Source organism: Cygnus atratus, chromosome 1 (genome assembly GCF_013377495.2).
Source record: "Cygnus atratus isolate AKBS03 ecotype Queensland, Australia chromosome 1, CAtr_DNAZoo_HiC_assembly, whole genome shotgun sequence".
Classification (NCBI taxonomy): domain Eukaryota; kingdom Metazoa; phylum Chordata; class Aves; order Anseriformes; family Anatidae; genus Cygnus; species Cygnus atratus.
Genome location: NC_066362.1, coordinates 79,475,494 through 79,499,791, shown reverse-complemented (window position 1 = coordinate 79,499,791; position 24,298 = coordinate 79,475,494). Strand labels below are relative to the sequence as shown.

At 39.0% G+C, this 24,298-nt stretch overlaps 1 protein-coding gene across 18 annotated transcripts in view; it reads right to left on the bottom strand.

Moving 5' to 3' along the window:
* Nucleotides 1-13,997, bottom strand: part of NRIP1 (nuclear receptor interacting protein 1) — a 76,872-nt gene extending 62,875 nt beyond the window's left edge. The window contains exons 1-2 of one of the 18 annotated variants that reach the window (XM_035540249.2): nt 13,817-13,997; nt 6,818-6,902 (exon numbers count right to left, since the gene is read on the bottom strand). The gene's annotated coding sequence lies outside the window, so the exon portion shown is untranslated. Of the gene's footprint in view, nt 1-6,817; nt 6,903-12,767; nt 13,308-13,488; nt 13,671-13,699 lie in introns of those variants that run through there. The other 17 variants (XM_050708031.1, XM_035540256.2, XM_050708052.1 and 14 more) reach the window with 17 other exon arrangements.
* Nucleotides 13,998-24,298: the final 10,301 nt, after the last annotated feature.

The following is a 24,298-nucleotide window of genomic DNA, read 5'->3' as shown; positions in this document are numbered from 1 at the left end:
GGGGGGGGGGAGGAGACAGAAAGAAAGAAAGCTCTTGGGCAGGAGTTATACAGCATCCCCAGAAGCTAGAAATAGTCACATAAGACTTTCATTGCATTAATCAGCCTTTCAAGGATATTAGTTCTCATTGCTGCATAATTTATTTAGCACATAATATTCTAGTAAGCAGAAGAAAGTTAGCTACCTCCACAGCAAGTAGCCTACTATTTTTGCCACACAAAGAAGAAATTATAAAAGCAAGTACTCTACAAAATAAGGCAAACAAGCCAGCAACCTTGCTGTCTAAATGATTCCAGAAAGAGCTGTGCAGAAAGAGGCGTTTCCAAGCTTCATGTAGCTTTGTACATCCTCACTGAAATCAGCCCAGTACAGGTCTGGCAGAACACACTTGCTTGCACACCATTACCCACCACGGATGTATGCTTTTCCAGCTGGGAAGTACATTTTTAGAAAAATGGCCATGAGCACGGGATCAGAAAAAGTATGGGAAAAGAGTTTCCTAATTGACACTTGCCATGTGATTACCTTTCTGATAACTACAAATTTTCTAAAGAGAGTGGAAAAAAAACCAACACTCAAGCAAATGTTATTTTCTTAAGTGATAAGCAAAGCAACTCTGTTCAAATTAAGCTGAGGAATACAGACAAGAACACAGAGATTTAAGCCCCGTTCTCTCTACTGCCTGAGCAGAAGGCAGAAAGCAGAAACGATGTTCTTCTCTGCTGCTCTATACTGCTTTTTCACCTTATTGTGGCAGCAGTAAAAATAAAAACAAGATAAGTTACTGAAGAACAAAATATAAATCCCATTCTTGCAAAAAGGGGGAGCGGGAATAAAAGACTTAAGTGGAAGTGGGTGGACTACTTACAGCAATTATTGTCAAATATTTTTGCAGTCCCTTCTTTAATGTAGTTCCTTTCCTACATAAGAGCTGACAAATAAGTGTGTGAGGTTCCCTTTGTAGGAGGAGGAGAAAAGAAGACTGCAATAATAACACGCAATGAAGATAAATTTTCCCAATAATGCAAGCTACAGAAGACATATGGAGGTCAGATAAAACTATTATTTGGCTTTTCAAGCACTATTTTCTTCAGCTGCTAAATAAAAACATTATGAAGCCACTTTACACAGCAAAACTTAACCTTATATTAACCTTCCATATTAAGTAAACAAACCTTTCTAGCCAATAAGCCTCTCTGTGAACTCTCCAAGATGATAAGCAATACCTTAATTACATTCATTTACATGACTTTGAAATTGTTCCAGATCAAAGTCAACGACTACAAGGTCAAAGAGTATGAAAGTCTGAAATAAGGAGAAATCTACAGCAGGTCAGTTCACATGAACATGGCACAGCATCCTTCCTAACCAGCATGGAAAGGTCAGGGATACAAACCAAGTGCTTGCCTTTGCCATTTCATCAATTACATGGAGAGGAGAAAAATAAAATAAAAAGCAAAGTCCTCTTTGTCCACCTAAGACTGGGAACTTTTTTTTTTTTTTTAAAGACTATTCAAAGTTGAAAACGATAGACAGTTCCGAGTTGCTTTTAATATCTACTGGCCAATCAAGCAGCATGAATATTTTATGCAAATATTTTATATCCTAACTGAAACGCACAATACAAAGATGCCATGTTCAAAAGCAGCAAATTCACTGACAATTACAGAATATTTGCTATAGCGCACTGTTATATTCAGTAACACCGAACTGAATCGTTTTGCACAAATTCATCTAGGAATGAAAAATGGAATGGTAGAAGGGAAGCCACCATACTGATTTCATGTCACCGTACTTCACGAATTGAGCAGACTGAGAGAAGCCCAAGCCCAATAAATATCACTTTAACTCTCATCAACAAAACTAGACTCTAGCCTTAAGATATGGGGAAAAAAGTATCTTGCCTTGTAGTCTCAAATAGATTTTTTTATCATGTTACCTGAAAACCTCTCACTGAATTTGTGCTCCACTTAGAGCAGGAAATGCTAATTACACAAATTGCAGCAACTATAAAGATTTTAATAATGACCACTGCAAGAAACTTGATAAAGTACCTTCTGCCCTGAAAGAGCAAAAGAGCATACACAGCATCCACCCCATTCCCAAGATATTAGATAATGGCTCAGGTATGATCAATAGCAATCCAATTAGCCAAAATATAGTATGCATGCACACTGCACTAATAGGTAGTTTCAGGATTATATTTTGTGTTATAAACATGAAAATATTACAAATATGCATATACAGAAGTCTGAATTACAGCTTCTGGATTTAAGCAATCACGCATCAACACACTACAGCTGATATTTTCTTAGTATTAAATTAGATAAATCTCCCTGCACCCTCACTTTACTAGCCAAGCACTTTTTACACAACTCTCAAGCCAACAACCTTCTGCAATTTAAGTATGATTTAGTGCAAGAGAAGCAATGAGCATTATAAAATTTATGCTTGTTCACCTTCTCTCCCCACAGAGAAGGGCAAGATGCTTTTTTCTAAATATGTATTAGATCCAAATCATTTAAATAGATATTATTCCATAGAGAACATGATGCTGCATATGCCCATTCCGGCTCCATGTTGCTAAATAAACTGCAAGATAATGATGATGCCTTACTCATCCTAAAGGACACTGAAAATATTTCTAGGCTTTCCAAAGAGAAATAGGGGAAGAGACTTTCACAAGATAAAAAAAAAGAAAAAAATAAGGTGGCTTTTACAAAGCTAGATGAGGTGAAGACAAGCTGTTCTTACGTCATGAATCAGAAAATCTCTTCATGAACAGGCCACAGCTGTTACAGTAAAAGTATAGTTTAGGTGTGTGGAGCAGTCTTTAGAATATGCATATAGAATCATTAAAAGAGTTGAAGATACTAAACTGAGTGAAATAAAATCATGTTTGCAAGTACAAAAATATGAAATTTTAGACAGGTGTCACTTTTAAAGTTAACGTTGGAATGTTAAATGTAAGGTGTCTAATGTTAATTTCATGCAGCTTTATTTCTCAATTGTATTTAGCAGAAAGTGTCACTGCTTGAATGGACAGGAAATAGAGAATAGGGAAAGCTTAATAGCTTTTAAATACGAAATCTTTAGTCCTTAAAAACAAGTAAGCACATGTGTCACTGCTTTTCACAGAATCAAAAGTTAATCAGCATGTTACCATAAAGCACACTTTTAGTTAACAATTTAATTCAAAATCACTTTTCTTTCAAATGAGGAAGACTGTCATTGGTCATGAAGCTATCAGATATCATTTGGGCCAAAGTCAGTATCTTACAACACAGTCTGACCTCTACTTGATTTTAAAATAGTTGAAGGTGATTATCCTATGTATGAACCTTGAACATTATCAAAAACAGTTTTATTACATCAACGATTTATTAATAGTCTCATATTAATAGTAATGTAACTTTGACTTTACAAAGTCATAAAGATGACAGGAAACACAGTCAAGACTTAATGTGCTACCTATTTTATTCTGGGCTTAAGGCAACCTCATGTTACAATAAAAAGAAAAACTATCCAGAGAATAATAGCTACAAAAGAAAATCCAAGAAAAATATGCATGTATCATTCCAGTTAAGTAATGGAATAGGAAGGAAACATAGAATGTAATGAAGTCAGGTATAAACACTGAATCCTTTTAAGTACTGAATTTCTCTTCAATCCAACCGTGCTAAGAACTGAAAAACTGTTAGCACTGAGGCAGGTAACTTCAGGACAAATACATTAAAAGTGACGGTCATAAAGAAAAGCTGCAAACTTTTGGTAGGAGCACACGAAGACAGATTCCCCTTCCAAGCACAGCATCACAGAACAGCCAAGGCTCACGGGCCAAAATTCAAAACAGACCTGATGAGGAAACTTTCCACCCAGACCTTTCTGGTTCAAAAACACTTGCTTCAGAATCCTTGTCACATTTTTCATATTGTACAGTCACTTTTATAGCTGTTATCCCCATTACAAAACAGTTGACAGTTTAAACAAAGAGCAACTAAGAAAGTACAATATTCTATAACTGGCATTTACAGCACTGGCCTTGGACTTGTAATCTTTACCAAACGGGCACACAAATCAATCTATCAGCTCATAAAGGTGTGCTTTTTTAACCTCTAAAACAGATGGGATTGGCCAGAAATGTCTGGCATGTCAAACTGCTAATCACTGCTGCCCTTTGCACAAAATAACCCACTTAAGTTGAGGCATGGTTGCACTGTAACAGACATTAGTCTGTGAGAAACCCATTTAACTGTCACATACTCCTGTCACTCCTGCTCTCCCTTAATTAAGCCTAATGCCTCATGCTTTGACCTTTTGTTCTAGCCTATTAACCCTATCTAGTACAAGTTCAAATATGTTAAACTAAAAAGTTTGCTGTAAAATATTAAATGCCAAGCCACTGGGAGAATGAGGGACATCTCCACCCTGCACGTTACCCATCCCTTTACCAGATTTTCTAGATTGACACAACAGAAGCACCACCTACATTAATTCCCAAAGACAAAACACACCCAAATGCTTTGCAGCAAAAGCACAGTTCTTTTCACTTCCATGAAGTCCTTCTTTTCCTCTTTAGAGGGGAAAGGAAAGAAGAGTGAAAGTTTTGTTTGCAAATCCATATCCTCAGGCTTTCATTATTTCTATTTTTTTACCCAACAAGGAAAAAGCATGCTATCAGTCAAGATCACACTACACTCATTTGCTGTTCTCTGAAACCTATCATTAAAAATAAAATGCAATCAGTTTACAGTGACCAATTCTTCTTCAATTAAGGGCTGCCTCTGCCAGCCTCACTCACACTGAGTCACCACCATGTTCTTTTGACATAGTTATAATTACTCCAAGTTTTTAATCTTCATCTGTATCTTTTTGTGACTTGCATCTTTTGAACTTTCATGTAAAAATGGTATATCTGCATAAACTTGAACATAGTTTATGAATTTTAGCTCAATGCTGCAGACTTTTCTTTGATGTATGCTCAGATTTAGACAACATGACTGCCTTCCCCTCCTGTAAGTTACGCAGCCCCAGCCAGACCAACAGTTATGTTTGCAAAGCTGTACTTTTCTGCAGGAATCCAAGTGGCCTAGAATTCTGACTTAAAAAAAAAAAAAAATCTGTAATCAAGAAAACTACTGTGCTCCATGTTAAAACTATTTACAATGCCATGCAATCCAAAGTTGCATACCAAGACAGGTATTCTACAGCATAATGCTGATTAGAAACAGAGAAAGGAATGCCATCTCTGCCAAAATTACCAGACACCTATGCACTAACAAACATTTTCCTCAAATCTTTAGCTTAACCACCGTACTGACAAGCTGATACACACAGTGCAAGACCCTAATTCACAGACGGCATAAATTTTTGCAACTCTGAATAGAATGACTTTTAAACACAGGTAACAATTTGAGACAAAGCTTTCAGTTACTTAGCTATTTTTGAAGACGTGAAACATTTCAACAGCATTGTTGCCACAAAAGCCACTGTCTATTAAGTACTCTCAGGGTTGTTTAAGAAACCCTATCTCTTGCTGACCACAACTACTGTGAAGTTGTAAATAACTATTAATTTTGTTCTAATTTCAAGTGTCTACCTTACCAGTTCTGAGATCAGCAAATAATGCAATTAACTTGCCTGTAAATACAATTGCTCAGACAACTAAGCACTACAGCAGTGTTAGACTTTTTTTTTTTTTTGAGTCAAACAGGAAGCATCACAGAAAAAGAAATGGATCCCTCATTTTGATTTACCTTTATTTCCAAAACACTGCTTTTTGATAAATCCAGAGCTGCTCCGCAATTTAAAAAAGCACAAACATTTTCTGATGATTTCACTATATTCAACTATTTCAGATGCTTAACCTGCAGTACATCAACCAATTCTATACTCAAAATGAAGTTAAACACCACATTTATGAAAGAAAGAATATGCTATATATGTTGTGTAGTTACAGTGGGTATGCTAGAAATTTTTCAGGCTAGGATTTGATATGACTGCCTCCAGCGTTCTAGGCCTTCCCTACTAATGCTCCCAAAAGTTGCCACTGGAGGCAACACAAATGAGTCCTAAGAGAGACCAGAAACAAAACAACAACTGTCTGTCAACCATTACATGCCCAAATTGTATTCTTTATGCTCATCAGCATTCTCAAGTTCTTAGGCATGCATGTAAGGCCCACTGAGTACAGCGGGGCTACTCAAGTGAATAAAATTACTCACAAACCAAAGTACATATACATAAGCAATCACTGGACAACACTTGGGGAATTATTCCCTAGCATCAGAGAAAAATAGGATTTAGAAAATGGGAACCAAGGGAGCACATACAAACAAAATGACAGTGGTGTTAATGTCTGCAAGCCATTGTAATGTAATATCTAATAATGATTTTACTGTGACAGTCCCTTGCCACAGAAGCTCAACTTCAATCTGTTTTATTTTAAAAAAATAGAAGATTGTAACACAAGTTTTATTTAATCTTCTCTTTCACTCTGAAATTACAAGCAAATCAGGTTCTTCTCTATTTAGCAATTACCTCCCAAACAAGTAGGCTAAATCTTCAGAACTTACCAGCAAATTCCATATAAAGCATTCAAACATTACCAAAAATACTGTCTTTAATCAGCACACACTTCAAAAAAAGGAAGTCTGACATTAAAAGAGAGGGATTATCTTGAAAATCTACTGTTTTAAAACATACTGTAATCTTAAAAGACTCGTACAGGGCAGAAAGTTATATGACAGATTTGGCAAGACAAAGAAGAAACCCAAAATTGAAGAAACAAAGGAAACAATTGAAACAAATCATTTACCTTGAAAGTGGTCCCATCAGGAAGGCTCTTCCTTTATGAGTCCAAGGATGCATTAATTTTCTTCCTCAGCAATTCTATGCTTCACCTGAAAGAAGGAACAAAAATTACCCTATGAAAATCTGCATACCAATTTCTCCTCTTCCAATCTATGTCTACCTTTTCATTATTAGTGTAACAAGAAGGGATGTTTTATTTTGAATGTTTCTACTTCAAAATAAAAATGTAGCTCCAAACATCAGAAACCAAAGTTTTCCAAATAGAACCATTTGTAAATCAATTACAAATAACTTGCATTGCCTATACTTGTATTGTCTAGATAACCGGAGAGCATTTCTGCAAGAACAAAGTCCATGTTCAGCTTTGATTCAAAGCCACAGTCCTATTTTTCTTCATTTTATTTGAAAAACAGCTGTGACATGAAAGCCCTCCTTCCTATGTAGGAAATACCACTTAACACTTCAGACTCACACCTATGAATCTCAGTCATATTTTTAAGAGCCCTTTAATATATACAAGAAAAAGATGAGACCATAGTATAATTGGTGAGTAGAACGCCCCCAAAATAATTAGAAAAAACAAACCAATAGAAATGAAAATACTTGTTTTGAGATATTCAGGAATTAAATAGCGTAGAACGGTATACTTAGAACATGTTATCCATCGCAAGAACCACTTTAAAAGTTGTTCTCAGCGCTTCTCTACTATTTCTAACTTGTGCTAAAAGATGCAAACTTACAGGTAGTGCAGGTCATTGTTATTTGTACTACTTAACCTTTAGTAACAGGGCTTGTCACAAGAATAATGCTGATGTTAACTCCTCAGTTTCCAAGTTACCACCCTAAGCAGCAAGTTTATTATGCATAAACAAATTTAACTATAATAATAATAATTAAAAAAACCCTCTGGTTTTGCTGAATTTAGCCCTTCTCTCGTTTCGCACAGGTAGGGTTCCCCTCCTCCTTCCCTCACTTTTATCCTCTGTTCTCACAAAGCCTACAAACAAGAGCTTGTTAAACACAGAATTTCTCTATAGCATGGAGGACTCCAAGGATAGCTACTGGGGCAGTGAGGTAGAGGGGAAAAATGTGTGCTTTGCAGGCAGCTTATAGCATTGCCCCCTTCTGCAAAGCCATTTGGGCTAAAGTCAGTTCAGAGAAAACATCTAACTCTGACTACTGTAATGTACTACCTGGGAAAAGAGATACAGGTGTTGACAGAAGGCTCATCATCTAAAGACGACCTATTCGAAGATCTCAGGTCAAATTCAGGTCCTATTCAAAGATCTCAGTGAAACAGAAGCACACTGGGCTACTGCTAACATCAAGATCCAACAAAAGCAGTGGATCCGCTATGCTGAAAAACAAGTAAATACCCTGAAATACTACATGCAGAGACTATTTCAGATCCTTCCCCTAAATACATCATAAAATAAGCCAATTTGCACCACAGAACAACAGCAAGCCTCAACATTCATATTCAAGTAGGAAAGAAAAGAGATTAAATTACCATTGCAGTCAAAATAAAAGAGAGAAGTGACAGAGATACAGTGACAAATGCAGCAATAAACATCATTCAGAAGTCTTTCCAGCCCCATCTGACTGAAAGAGGAGGTCAGCTGGATGATGGAGCCTCTTGTGACCAAAGAAAAGAGGGACAAGAGCAGAACATCCATGGAGCAGAAGGAAGCTGTGCTTTTAAATTTATATAATAAATTAAGGCGATCGGAGAAGATTATATGTATTTGAGAAAAATAATTAATTTCAGTGGTTCTGTGCTATACTATAGATGTAGACAATATGTTTTCCACCACTGACAGGTGGTTTTATTTAAGTATTCCTACTTCCATGAGAAGGCAGATTTCTATCTAAGGGAGAAACCAACCAAACAAGAAAGAACACCACTGTATTGCCATCAAGGTTCAATGCATACACAAGATTTCCTTCAGGTCAGCATCGAACAATTTTTGTATTGTTCCTTTTGACTACAAAATGTTTATAAGAGTTCAGAGAAAAGAACAAAAGAATTTGCTATTTCTGGGGAAAAATAAATCCATATTTCTTCAATGACGTTTGAGAAATTCTCTGCTAGAATGGTATTTTATTTGCAAAAGCTTAACAGCTGGATACTTGGGTTTACGCACCTTGGTGGTTGACTGTTTCTCTCTTCCTTAATTATAAGTTACTGAAAACGTGATGTGTGATGCATTAAAAATGCAACCAGAACAATCTCCTGGGACGGGACTGACCATTTATTTTCACCTCTGTAGAAGGCTGAGCTCACTTCATCACTAAAGAAGTATTTTCCCTTTCCCTTCCAACACCATTTTCACAATGAGGGTTGGGCAGGTAAAAGAGGTAAAAAGCCAGCAGCTGTGGATTACTTACAGATCACTGTAAAAGAATCAGCATCAGAGCAACAGTATCAGCTTAATGCCACATGGAACTAAAACACTGTTTTTTTCTGAAAGACATATGTCTTGCACTGTTCAGCACTGAAATTCATTAAGTGCTTTCTGAGGCCACTTAAACGATCTCTTCTTTGTTTTTAAATAGAAGGTGCAGTCAAAACTCAAACACTTTACACCCAGCATCTGCCCGATCTGTTATGATCACCTTCTCACAGCTTTCCTTCTTGAGAGGAGGGAGAACGTGCCACGCGAGTTATTCTCCCAATGCTCAACTTTTCTACACTAAACCTCTTAGAAACCCACAGCTAACGGAAGACATGCAGTTTCTGCTTTTAACCTGATTTCGTCTATAAGCAAAAATGTTCTCTGCCAGAGACAGCGATATTTAGAAGTGAAATATGTGAAAGCAGGACTTCTCTCCAGACAGGTAATTATTAAACAGGAGCAATGAGTTCCAGGAACGATTTCAGTAAGAGACTGCATCCTATTTTGGGACAAACTCTCCTGATGGCTCGCAACTGCTTCTTCCCCTTCCGCACCACACAGATGTTTACAGGAATATTAGTTTCTGTTCTCCTTCTTTAACCATTTAAGTCAAGTGACATGCAACAAACAGCCAAACAAATTACCACATTAATTCTTCCAAGTGCTATATAGGTTTGGTCACATTTCTCAGTGTACTTGAAATAAATAATCCAGAAACACTAAAACATATGCATTCATCTTTAGCAAAAGAATTCTTCTTCCCATTTTTCTGGAGACAAATCTTCCCATTATCAAATTCAAGAGTTTATGTGATCACTGATGTCCACTTAAAATATCGCTTGCAAATCTTAGCATATTATTTTCTAATTCAGTATTTTCAAATGCAACTATCAAAATCTGAACACCATCATATCCAAAAGATGTCACACACTTGTTAAATACGTTACTCATATGTGCTGTGGGCAGACCAATACAGCTAGTCACTGTTTGTATCATGTTGGCCTGTTCGCAGGAAGAGAGAGCAAACCACAAATGCTATTACTGTTACTCTTCTTTATTTGGTTTAGGGCTATTTAGACAGACTGTCAAGTTCATATTTTTAATATTTTTATCCATTTGTGCATATTCTTTTGCACATTTTCCTCCTGTTCAGACTTCACTCCCTACCTGCATTATCTTTTTACTCGCCTGTCATTAAGCCCCTGCTGAGCAGTAATGATTTATACTTTAAAATTCACTCTTCTTGTCCCAAAATAGCATTTACCCCTTTTTCCCATTCACGGGATGTGCATCCTGTTTATCCCATCCACCACCTGTAACCCGGCCACACACCTCACACATCACGGAGCCCCAGGGGTGCCGGGCAGCCACCACCCCACCACTCTTGGGGCCGGTGCCCCCACGCCGGGTGCTCAGCTGGAAACCCCATGCTCTTCCCTGTCTCCCTCCTGGAATCCCTGTACATTCACATGCAGGAATAAAAATGCAAGCCATTTTGGTTCTGAGGTTCAGGCCGGTTCGTAAGAGCTATTCTAAAATTAACAAAATATTAGTCTTCAAGTCTTCTCCTGCAGCGAGGCGTCAAGCACTACCACTACCGTTGAGCAAGACAGCTGACTGTGGGAAATGCAACTCCCCAGCTTTGCCTTGGGCAAGTTTATACATGTGCTCGGCACAATGCAAAACAGAGTTTATCTTTTAATATAGTAATGTGCTGCACTGTCACCAGTAAAATTAACAGTGCTCTCAGTGCTAACAATAATACAGGTGGCATTATAGAAACCTTATGCCAATGTTCAAATACAGGAGGAAAAAAAAAAGTTCTCTCTTGAAAAGTCAAAATAAAGCTTTAAAGCAAGCCTTGGTCAATTATTTTAAACCAATCCCACATTAAATAAACCTATCAGCACATATGATCACTACTAAGCTAATCTGTGTTTGAGTCCTGTAACCTTTACTGAATCAGTTTAAGAAATATATGCATCTTTGATGTCTTTTACGTAACAGGAGTCATCCTAAACACAGCTGACTATCAAATGCTGCAGGTGACACAGCCTACATTTAAAGCACCTGTTTTTTAAGCTTATGATATAAAAACATCTGTTCACTTCTTTATCAAGATAGTTTCTATGATTATAATAAGTTTTTGTTATTTTTACCCTCCAGTTTTGTTTAGCATTATCTATCGCATTAGAAGAAATAATTACAGAGAGAAAAGAGGAAGGGCACATTCTCATCTGTTTATTTTTATATATTTTTTTTTACCCTAAGACTACTAGGGGAGAAAAAAAAAACCACAACAGTCCAATTTAGTTATTTAAAAAACATCCATCCTGCATGGTTTGGCATTTGACAGCATCTTATATTGTGTGCATGCACGATACAGAAAAATCTTAAAGCCACTGACAGATCTCCCTCATCAGATAACTCAGAACTGCAGGCCAGTCAAACAGGAGGTCAGTTTTCACCTCAGCCTAAAACATGCAGTCACTACTTGTTACTTCTTCCTTCCTGCTCAACAAAACTTATAGCTGTGTATGTGTACGTGTATATACACACATACATGTATTAATATATATACATAATATATACATTAATATATATACACACACAGAACACATGCATTTAACTCACAAAAAACTGTCTGTCTTGCCTTGTAGTCTATCCCTGGCCATACAAACGCTGATAAAATAACAAGAGAGCCCTTCTCAACCACAAGTTCGGGAAGACAAATACCCCAGACAGCAGCAGTCACAGATCTGCCCAAGCACAGCTCTGAATGAGAACTTTTGCTCTCCGAGACGTCCGCTCCAGTTGCCCGTACAACAATAATTACCCAGATGCCATTAGATCAGATTTAAACCACAAAATACTCCCAGCTCAGAAAGCCTGTGTCATACGGCTTCTTAATGTGTCACTTTCTAGCGTGTTCAGCCAGGCCCACGAGCAGCGCTTCAGGTTGGACTATTAAAGGTTTCCAGCACTCACTCAGGGATACCCCACCTTTCCTCCCTACGGATCTTTATAGGCTAGATCTGCACGCTTTGTTAAGTAAAGCCTTGTAACATCTCTGAACATTTATCGTGCCATGACTCAGTTAAATTCTCATCAGCCAAGGAGCTCTCAGGCACCACAGGCAGGTGCCCCTACACGAAACGCAGAGCAGTACAGTCTCCAGACTCCAGAAAGACAATGCAGAAGGGGACAACTTCTACTTCAGCTCTCCTAACACCAGCACACTGCCAAAGCCAGAAATTCCCCCGTTTTTTCAACACCTTCAACACGCATCAAACATTTCAGCTCGATTCTCCTTTAAATTAAAACGTTGTGGATCGGAATCCACAACAAGACATAAGAAAGGAACAAAACCGATGCAGCAGAGGCACGGTGCTGCCCCTCATTTTGCCCACGCTCTCTTTTTGCCCTGCGTCTCCTCAGGCTTCCCTTTGCTCCCAGTTAATTACCGAGCGGCACTCGCACAGCACCAGCCGCCTCCACCACCTTCCGCAGGGAGACGGCGCGGGGAGAGGAGGGGGGGGGGGGGAGGGAAGAAATCACCTTTAAAGGGCTTCGGGGACAGGAAAACACGCCTGGAAAAGTAACCTTTAGTCTAGAAGGGAAACAGCGACGTCCCCGCGGGGCCGGCGCGGCGGAGGCGATGAGCCTGCATCTTCAGGGGCACCCGCGGCCGCCCCGACCGACGGCCAGGGGGAAAGGGGGCGGGGGGCGCCCGCAGGTGGGGCTGGGGCTGGGGCTAGGCGGGGAGGCAGGACCGAGAGGGAAGGGAAGGAGGCAGGAGCCGGCCTCGGCGCTGCCCCAGGCGGAGCCTCGCCGACCCCGGCCTCGACACTGGAGGTCTCCCTCCAGCCAGCGCTCGGGCTGTAAAAGCCGCGGCCTCCCCTCGCTCACACAAACACACACGGCTCCCCCAAAACTTCCAGCTCGCCCCGTAAGGGGGGCTCCCCCCCGGAAGCCGTCCCCGCCGCGGCCACCCGTCGCGGGGCTCACCCCGGCATTGTTCGCTCCCCGCCGCCGCCCGGCAGCGCCGGCACGGACAGACACACGGACACCACTCCCCCCCTACCCTTGCACACGCAGCGCCGCCCGCCCCGCGGCGGCTCCTCCCGAGCGCTGCCCGCCGGCCTCCCCCCTGCCTCCGCCGCACGGCCGCGGCGTCCGGCCTCCCCCAGCGCCGAGCCTGGCTCCGCGGGGACCCTGACCCGGGCAGGCACCGGGTCGAGCCGAGCCGCCCCGCTCCCCCCCGTCCACCCGCACGTACGCGGCGAGCCGAGCCTGGTGAGGCGCCGCTCCCCTGCGCGGTTCGGGGCTCTGCTGCAATGCCTGCGAGGCTGACTTTCAAAGCCTAACCCGCAACCGCGATCCTCCCCGCCTTCCACCTCGCGCGGCGCAGCCCGGCTCCTCCTCCTCCCCCTCCCCCTCCCTCCCGCGCCATTCATCTCTTCAGCCAAGTTTCTTAACCCTTCTCTCACCCCGCCCGCGGGCCGACAGGGATGGAGGCAGGGGAGGCAGCGCCCCAGCCCTGCCCGGCCCGGCCCGCCGAGGCTCGCGAAGAACGGCATAACGGGGAAGGGGCTTCCCGTGGTTACCGCTTCTTTCCGGCTCAGCGCTGGCATTTTCCGCCTTTCCTCCCAAAAGCACCAGCTGGAAACTTTTTTCTTTTTTTTCTTTCTTCTCCTTACCAACAAGCCCCCCGGAGCCTCCCGCGGCCCGCCCGGCACCCGCGGCGCCGGCTCCCGGGCGAGCCGGAGGCGGAGCGGGCCCGGTCTCCCCCCCCTCCCCGAGCCTTCACCGGCCTCCCCTGGGGCCTCCCCCCGCGGCCCTGCCCTCGCGGCCTGCGGCGCCCCGAGCCCGGCCTCGCCTGCCCCGGCCGGGGGGGCTCGGCTCGGGGCCGGGATGTGCCGCGGGGGAGGCAACAGCTGCCCGCACCCCAAAAAAAAATGCGGATCTGGGGAGCCGGGGCTGGTGGCCCCGTGTCAGTAAACAAGGAACGGGCGGCCTGGGACAGAACCTCCGAGGAGAGGCGGCCTCCATCTTGGTGGGTGGCATCCACGGCGGCCTGGAGGCAGCCTCTGCTGAGGGGGCTGCACTGGGGGCTGCTTTGCCGTCAGGCTCCGTGACCGCCGAGGAGTGGGAGAGCCCCGAGCCACTCAGCCAACTTGTCTGCTGAGACTAGACTGCAAAAAAAGTGCGTGACCCTAGTCACATCATCCATGTGCCTCTGCAGTGCCCGTGTTTAAAACAAGTCTCGATGCTTCGCGTGTTGTTTGACATAGGCTTTAGGAGACAGATCATGATACTTTGCTTCTCTTAGAAGTTAAAGACTGGAAAAGGAGAAGCAAATTTGTTTATGAATCGGTTATGAACTGTGCGATAATATCTGTGTCAACATATGCCAGTATTTTAGTTCTAAAAGTCATGTAAAATAATTTCAAGTGGTACATTCAAACATCTTTTCAGGAAAAAAAATACCGTTAAAGAATGTATGAATTTCCACTTTAAAGAAAGCAAAAGGGAGTCACGCTTGTGAAAAGCCAAGTGCTTTAGCTTACAGATACCATGACTGAAAGTAGATATAGGAATGTGAAGCAAAACCTCTTTTGCTTTGGAATGCACTGATTGTGTACAGGCTTACAGCAAAGCGAGTAATGCACTACTTGACCTATTTTTTGTAAGCCAATGAAAGATTTAGGTTAACTTCATCATCATGTGTTTTTAACCACTTTTTTCCAGAAAAGCAGCAGCATTTTCTAAAGCTACTGCATGTCACATTATATATACATGACAGTCTCTTTTTCTTTGAGGGAATGTCTCACAACGCAGCCTGATCGTGCTTCCAGTAAAACACTGATTTTTGCTCTTCATTTGCATAGTAGTGTCATTAGCAAATTCTCATAAAGAAATGATCTTTAATTTTTTATTTCTCAAAAAATCTTTATCTCAAAAATGTTTCAGTGTTAAGCAGCTGAATTGTCTAGGGGAAAGGAAATTTTCTCATTACTGCAGCAATTTAGCTGCTATTTCAATCAAGAATGTCTGTAGTAGAGACCTCTTTCATTCTTAACCTTAGGGAACTTATTGTGTAGACGAGAGACCTACAAAACGAGGAATCCTGAACAAGCAACGGAAAAAATGCTCATGTGAAATACTTGTTAAAATGCATTTTGTTAGATAAAATATAGTTGGCTGAGGAAACAAGTTCTGTATGATAAAATCAGATGAGATTGTATCAAACAATGCTATATATCGATTTAGCAGATTATTTCCAACCCTTAATATTCATATCACACTGAATTTTGCCCATTACAGTTACCTAAAGTATGAGAATCAAAACAAGTTAGGAAATAAATGCTCTGTACAAGTGAAGAACATACTGCAGCACACAATGAAATCAGTCTCTCAAGAAGTATCAAAGTGCTGATGTGTATTTGTTGGCTTTTTCTCTGCAGTCTTCAACCAAACTTAAATGCACGCTCACTCTCCAAGCATAAAAGATGCACGTCTACCAATGCACCTACCTATCTACTACCTGGGGGTAGTGCCTGTAACTTCACTTCACTATAGACATCGCAGAAGGAGACATTCTTTCAATTCTTCAAGGGGAAATCTTCATTATAAGATCATCTGTAAATTGAAGGCCAATTATGACAGGAAAACATATTGGTTTTGGATTGGTCTTGGAAGAATTTTATATTTATAGGGGTTATGTTAGAAATCAATCCTAGAATTGCAAGCATGTAGATCTCTCACCATGTTTTGTTAGTCATAAATTCACATTTGGTAATAACAGTGAACCAATTATTTTTATATTCATAAATATATATAATAATATACATGTGCACTCACACTTTACGATTGCTAACCATCAATCTCAAGACAGAAAGCCATGGTTTTGATCTACGAGAAATTCTGGCAAAATCTAAATGCAATTGTAACTATTACATTTGTGCAGTTCAAAAAATTAATCTTTGTGACTGTTTTAAAAATGGTTAAATAAAAATGTTGACTTACCCCCAACTTTTCCTCTGGTTGCTTTGGTGGCTACAATAATGCATTTAAAATGATGAACAAAGCTACAGTTCCAGTAATGAAACATTGTCTTTATCTTATCTTGCTAAAAATAAAACATAGGTCTGTGCCATGCAGTAACAAGAAATATATTATTTTCAAAAAGAAAATAAAAATGCCATTACATGATTTCCAAATATGTTTATGCTAATGCTAATTATATCATCTTTAAATTGCATAAAGTGTTTTGAAGAGCTTGGGTGAACTACAGTTGCTTTTATTTTGGTTTTCTTTTCTCAGCCTCTCAAAAAACTAACGGCTCTGAAACTACCTTTTTCAATCAAAATAATTAAGGCCTTGCTTTATGACATTCAATCATCATGTGAAAGGCTTGGGACATGGTTGAAAAGCTAGTTAGCTTTACTGAAATTCATTTACAGCCAAAGTCTTACTCTAAAATACTATGTCAGCCTTACATAGACCAATAATGAAATTCCATCCTTGACTCAGCCTAGTTCAATTCATGTAATATGTCAGATTAGCCACTATTTGGAAGGTACCTTCACAGAGGATTAGATCACCTAATATTCCAGAGTTTATGTAGGCACACAAAATAATAATAATAATAAAAAGGCACACAAAATCATCACTATTCAATAATTGACTTCAAAGGAGGTTTGCCTAAATAAGCGTTAGTTGTACCTTCCTCCTCTGTCTGAATAGTGTTCAGGCATGAATCAGAAGTAGGAAAAGTCTCCCTTTCTTCAGTGGTATTGTCTAGGAGAAACTGAAATGAGTGGGAACCGTACTGTGGGAACTGTATCAGAGGAAAAACCGGTACAGAGTGATGGCTTCTATAGGGCATAGTATATAGCACATATCCCATTTTGTTCATGACAGCAGCAAGTATGCTGTCAGGGGAGGTAGAGTTTAGTTACATGTAAAAGAAAAAGTAATGTACTCTTCATAAAAATGAAAGACATCAAAAGCGTGTATGCTTGTGTTAAAAAGTTACTTTATCTACATTTAAAATGGTAAATATATTAGTGTGCTTACGTAATTCATATAATTTCCTCCTGGAGTTGTTTTCTGCTCTTTTTTTTTTTTTTATTACACAGTTTAGTTATGTTTTTACAAGTACTTTGAAGCAGGTCATTTCACTTAGTTACCTTAGCACCTTAGTTACCCTTAGCACCTCAAGTTCTTTTTTTTTTTTTTTTCTGTGTTTTTTAAAAGTAGACTTCAGATCATGACAATTTGATCTCAGAGTAATAAGCAAAGGACCAGATGCTAGAGTCTTTCCAATTACAAAACATTTAAAGACAGCTGTAACATATAAGCTCTCATGAAGGAGTCATATGCTTTCAGCATCTGGTTAGTTTCGGCCATGCCTCTAGCATACTGTATCTGTTCAGAGGCATGAACTAGAGTTAGGCTTACTTTCCCATATGCATTTCTCATGTACGTGTGTGCATTTTTTGACAGTACACAGGAACTAACACTTTGGGTCTTATATTTTCTGGCAGGAAATAAACACTACTTTCAGCCCCTGTAACACCTTTCATGGAAGAATCAAAGTGGTATACGCTAAGTTGATGCGACTACTTTACAGTAATTGTTAGCATTTTACCAGAATAAAAGACTTGTGTTTTTAGCCAGAAGAACACATCCTGTACTTGTGAATTTTCTGCAATTTCATCCCACTCGCACAATGAAAAACACTCTTTTGAGAATGTTCCTTTGATGAGTCACTCATTACTGATAGCGTGAAGGCATGTCCAGAAAATGGGTAGCCTTGCCTAGAGTTACCACTTCCAAAATCACACAAGGAAGTACCAGGAGAGCAGGTGTAACAGTCAGTGTGAAAATAGTCTTACGACTTGTGGGTCAATGACTTTGCAAAGATAACATTTGAGAAAGATATGTGTGTAGCTGAAACCATTCTGACCATGCAGGTTCTTTCAGACTTCATATTCCTGCTTCTCTCTCCTCTTTTCTTTGACAAACACGTTCCTAATGTCAGCAATAAAGAATTGAATAATAACTGAAGTATCTTGCCTTCTCTGAGACTCAGTATTTAGAAGCTACTGTCAGAACAATATTGTTTCACCAGCACCATTTTTCTGGCCGGCTATCATTAAATCTGGATAACCCTTTGTCGTGGTTCTCATGATGACATGAAACATGTTGTTGAAACAGTATGTTCTAAGATAAAATGAACAGTACGTACAAATTATACATACGGAGAACAGGCAGTCAGTACCATACTGCAAGGGAACAGAGTTCTAGAAATGACCATCAGGAAGCAGCTAAAAAAGGGAAGCTAAAGTGTCCTGTGTGTTGCCCTTAAAAATAATACAGGTACTGACTTTTTTTTTTTTTTTAAACAGATGAACATTTTAATTACATCTTAAAATTCTTATATTCTTCAATACGAATGATCTTAAGTGCTCTGACTCAAGTAAATGAAACTGCTGTGATAAGTTAAACTGTGTATCTCGTGTATTTTTATCAATATATTTACCTGCCCATATATTAGCTTATGAACGAGAGGAGGTTTCATGGAAAAATAACAACATAAGATGCAAGTTATTTAATACACCGAGGCCATGGAAGCCACTAACTTGAAACATTTACTTGATTAACAGAGTTTTAATTTATATTTCTTTTTGTCCTTTTAGAAGAAAAACAATACTGTTTTATCTAATAACAAATAAAAGGAAAACTAGCAAGCCCGGATTTAGTTTATCTGATTTCAGTTACAACAGAGGAGAAGATACTTTTCCTCTGTTCTAGTGGTATGGTGACTGCTTTCACTTTTACTCTGGAAAACAGGAGGACTGTTGACCTCTGGTGCCATCTTACACACCTTACACACAGCCTGGCCTCCAGCTGCCTCACCAAAGTGCCTGCCTCCCCCCGCTCCCAGCCCTGTATGGACATGCTGGACATTATCACAGTTCTGAAATAACATGGGGGACTTTAATTTAGCCAGCTCAGTTACATCCTTCACACCTCAGAAAAATGGACTTTTATTGATGAAATAATACAGTAGCAGTGCTTTAAGTGCCAAAGTAGCATCTTATCTTTTCTATTTGTCTGTAATGTTTTTTGTTTTAAGTTGCTAGTTGTTTTTTCTTTCTTTTTCTTCATGTGAGAGTGGGAGGGAGAAGTGAAGGAAAGAGAACTCAGAGGATTACTGGAATTCAAGACTACAGAAGGTCTTTATCATATGCTTGTGTCATAATGAAAAGGAAAAATATTGTTTTGGAAAAACCTACACTCAACCAGTTTCAGAAATCATGAAAACATAATGGAAAGCAAAAGCACATGGACTACAACCCACCATTTCACAGCGTCATTCGTAAAAGCCTTCCAAAAGGTTAAAAAGTTAAGAAATTCTGAAGAAAAAAAAACTGCTTTCTGTCATTAGGTATCTAAAAAGTGACTGTTTGGAAAATATGGTCCCAGTTCTTAAGGATTAAACATTCTCAAGAAAATTGCTGCTTACCTACCTAATGTCACAGATTTAGTCACAAGTGATTACTGGTACTGTTTACCTTCTGATGCCTAATGGGAAAATCTATTTAAATTGTGCATCCAAAAATTTAAGGAACTCAAATCACTGGGTCTTGTGCTTATACATAAGTTTCTTACATTTATTTTATGTATTTTATGGGATTAGTTTATCAGAATCAAATTAGTTGTGGTTTTATAACTCATCCAACTACATATCTTTGCAGAGTTTTATTAACATACAAATATCTAGGTTTTATTAGGAGACATTAGCTTCACTAAATGTTAGATACATAAAAAATCCAGCTTTGATACTGTTGATCATCATACCGATATTTCACATGTGATGTAAAGCTGGCAGATTTTAAAGAGTGATTCAACTCACCATGAAACAGATAGCAACAGATATGTTCACATAAGTTACAACCTTTCATAGAGGTGGGAAATTTCTCTTGCTACTTTTTATATATATTTTAAAGAACTCAAGATTACTCTTGCTTTGAAAATGAGGGAGTAAGAACATGGCATACTTCCATATATAAAAAGCAGATAGTACAAACCAATGCTATATGAATAATTTTGATTTTGATATGATTGCATCTTTTATTTTTCTTGGGTAATGATGTAATTAAAAGTAAAAGCATACATGAAAACATCTGTGGAGAAGAGAATTCATTACAAATTTTGATGACTCAGCACAGAAAATGTCTGCGTTACATTCTTCATTTGAACAACGTCCATTCTGCTGCATCACAATGGCCAACGTAACTTTTTTAATGGATAAACTTGTGTGGAAAAAAAATAATTACAAAAAATTTACATTTTGTGAAAAATTTGAAAGGGTTGTTTCATGTTTATTTGGACTGAGAAGCAACATTCAAAGTCCTACAACATTATAATTATTGCCCACTATGCAAGTTCCCAGGTGGAAAGCCAGGATTTTAATACTGTTCTTGATAAAATACTACAAAAAGCCTGAACATGGAGGCCCTATTACAGAGGAAGGAGCAGCCTGTACGCCTAGGAATTCCTGTTCCTTGGTTCATCTCCAGCCTACCAGATGCATCCCTGAGGAATCAGATCATCGAGCAGCAAGAAAGAAAAATGTTTTCAAGTTGAATTTTATCTAACTTGATGCCGTGAATCATTTTTATTATTATTTTGTGTAAGCAGAATACTTCCATCACATACAATATATAAATGGATCCACATTTTTCTGACAAACACTATTTAAAATTACTCCCCTCTCTAAAATCCCTTCTTTAACGTATATGACATCTAAACCCTTGTTACATCAGTTCTTCAGCACTATTGCCAACTTTCTTAATAGAAGGGTAAGGCCTCACACGACTCTTTACAAGTATCCTCTAAAATATGTTGTTTTCTATATTCCTCATAACTTTTACTGGTCAGTAGCACTATTTACCTAGCAGAAACATATAAAAATGTTAGTTGAAAAATATATGTGCAAAGATAAATGTGTGTGTGTGGTTTGTCAAGGGCAGATTTCAACTCTTGAAAATGCAAACACTTGACAAATATTTAGCATATACAGAATCACAGAATCATCTAGGTTGGAAGAGACCTCCAAGATCACCAAGTCCAACCTCTGACCTAACACTAACAGGTCCTCCACTAAACCATATCACTAAGCTCTAAATCTAAACGTCTTTTAAAGACCTCCAGGGATGGTGCCTGAACCACTTCCCTGGGCAGCCTATTCCAATGCCTAACAACCCTTTCAGTAAAGAAGTTCTTCCTAATAAAGTTGTTTGGTTGATATACGAAAAATTAATTAAATCCATAAACATTTCTTCAGTTCTCCAAAGTCACTTTATATGCTAGTTATTTGTAATTTGCTACTCTTGCTATCTGACTGATGTTGCTCATATGGGTGCTGTAAGAAAGCCAGTAAATGAGCAAGTAAATGATTTTAGTATATGATGCAATAATTTATATGAATTCTTTTTCTTTTTTTTTTTTGTCATTTTAACAAATAGTTCCATGTGATTTTTAGAGTTATTCCTTTGACGGTAAATAGATTTTATTTATTTCCTTTCTATAGAAAAAAGGAAAAGGCAGAAACAAATTGCTGTGCTATGACCCTCAATATTCTCCACTGAAATTCTCTTTCCCAGTTTCAGAGACTACTGTGATTACAGTAATATCCAGTACCTGGATTTATGAATAAAAAACACAGTGTAAATCATGACTTGAAGACATGTAATTGTTTGCCATGACTCTCCAGCTTTTTCTCAGTTCTTACCTATCCCCCCAGAAAAATCTTTTTTTTTTTTTTTTAATTTAAACTGAAGGGTGGATTTTGTCTATTCCATACCATGAAAAAGACAAAGATACTCAGCCTTTGCTTCTACTGTACAGCTGTCCTGTTAAAGGTTCTGGTAAAGGTTTCCCTTCCTTCTTTCCCGTGTCTCTTCCTTGTGAGTTGAAATATGAATGAACATTTTCAGCAACATTTTACAGTTCTGCTAGAATGCTTCTGATAGAAAGAAAACCTGTAAACCAGAAGCTAAAAAAAAAAAAAACTATACAAATCTTTTCTCAAATTTTTAAAAATTGGTAAAAATCAAATTTGCAGAATGTTTCACCAAATTATTTTAATTAATTGACTTTTTTGCTGTCTCTTCAGGGGTTTAGTGAAAAGTAGTAATGGTAAACATCACTTAGTTGCTGGAATCAAAAAAAAAAAAGCAAGAGATGCAACACCACATGCAAAGTCTGTTTGCTATATTGAAAAAAAAAAGCTACATGAATGTACAACAAAAAGCATAAAATCCTTTAGTGAATTACTGTCTCATTTTACATCCCCATAATCCAGCATCACCAATGTAAGTAAAAGATTTACCATTGGCTTCAGTGAATACAGAATAAAATTTATATATTTTAGGTGTTTTTTTACTATTTAAAATTTTCAGCAACACAGCAATGAGACGTAACCTTCTCCAAAAGACAGGTTCTCATTCTACAGCTATTCTCATTTTGCTAGATCTTAATGTTCTTCTTGAATGCCTGAGGGACTCTATCTTCCTGTTTGGCACAGTTCTAAATTGGCTTAAATCATATTTATCCAACAGTTACCTGCATTATATTTTCAAGGGTAATTTGTGTCCTTCTCCTAGAGCATTTATTTCTTGTGCTCTGTCGGGCTCCATTTTGGCCCTGTTCATATTCAGCATTCCAAAGCTGCCTGTACACAGGATTATTCATTGGCTTGATGCTGGCTTTCATTTCTATGCCAATAAGACACAGACCGATTTGTCAACCAAACCAGCAATTTCAAACTACACTATTACCATATTGACAAGCTGGTGACTACAAAAGCTTCTACAAGCATCAATTTTCTTCACTTGAAATCAAACAGAATAGAGCTGTTCATGACTGGCTCATGCCATCCACCCAAACCCACTTGAACTTCTAACCCATCTTTAAAATTCAACCCAGGTTCATTGGTTAAAAATCTTATGTGGTTTTTGATTGTGAGCTCTTCTTTCTTTATTGCAGACAAAAGATTAAGGCTTCCTATTATTAGTTGAAATAAATGTGCTTTACTTATTACTCATTTATGTTTTTATGTTCCCTAGACTAGGATTATTTTAATGCCCAGCTTGTCGATCCAATAATGAGACCGATTATCAAATTTCATTTTGCATAGCAAATTCTGCTTCCAGGGCAGTGTGTTGTTACAGACTAATGCACGCTTCATACCTGCTGCTCTCTCACAGTGGCTACTAATACATCACAAAATCTATTTAAGCTGTTTTTTTGTTCTGTTTGTTTTTTTTCTGTTGCCCTACCAAGTTTTTCACAAACTTTGACTTATTAAGAGATACTCATCAGGGGGCTGATCCTACCAAATTAAGTTAATGGAAGCTTTGTCACTGACTCCAGAAGAAATGAGCTGTAAGCTGACATAGCCTCTACCTGTGTTCTTAAAGCTTTAACATGCTGGGTGATGGCCTTCTGCTCATATCCTCTGACAAGAGAACATCATAAGTCTCTACCTTCTGTATAATTTTCAGAAAGACTTGTTGAATCTAAACTTGCAGATTCAGAAACCCTTTTCAGCCCCTGGATCCAGGTGTTTGTGCACTCTGACTATATCCTGCATATTGAAATGAAACCTGGGTGTATTCACTATTTCTTAGCAGGCTCTGATTTTCTTCTGAAGGAAACCCACGTGTGACACAACAGGGTCTTCTCTTCTTGGATGGTGCTACTGAAGTCAGTGCAAATTCTCCACAAGAAAACGTACCTTTATTTAAGTAAGAAATGTTGGCATAGCAGAGTTGCCAGCCTACCCTACTGGCCTCCCTGATGGCATGCATTCCTGCTGTAGAGTAGATTACTGATTCGTGTAGCCACTCAGGTTTATGCACATTTGCTCTGATTTGAAGAGAGATCTAGCTTAAACCCTAATATTTCTGGTGATTTAGTTTTACAACCAATATTTTCTTACTTTTTTTTTTAATGAAAATTTGAAGGGTTTTGTCCTCAGGAATTGGCTTTTAATAAAAGACCAGAAATTA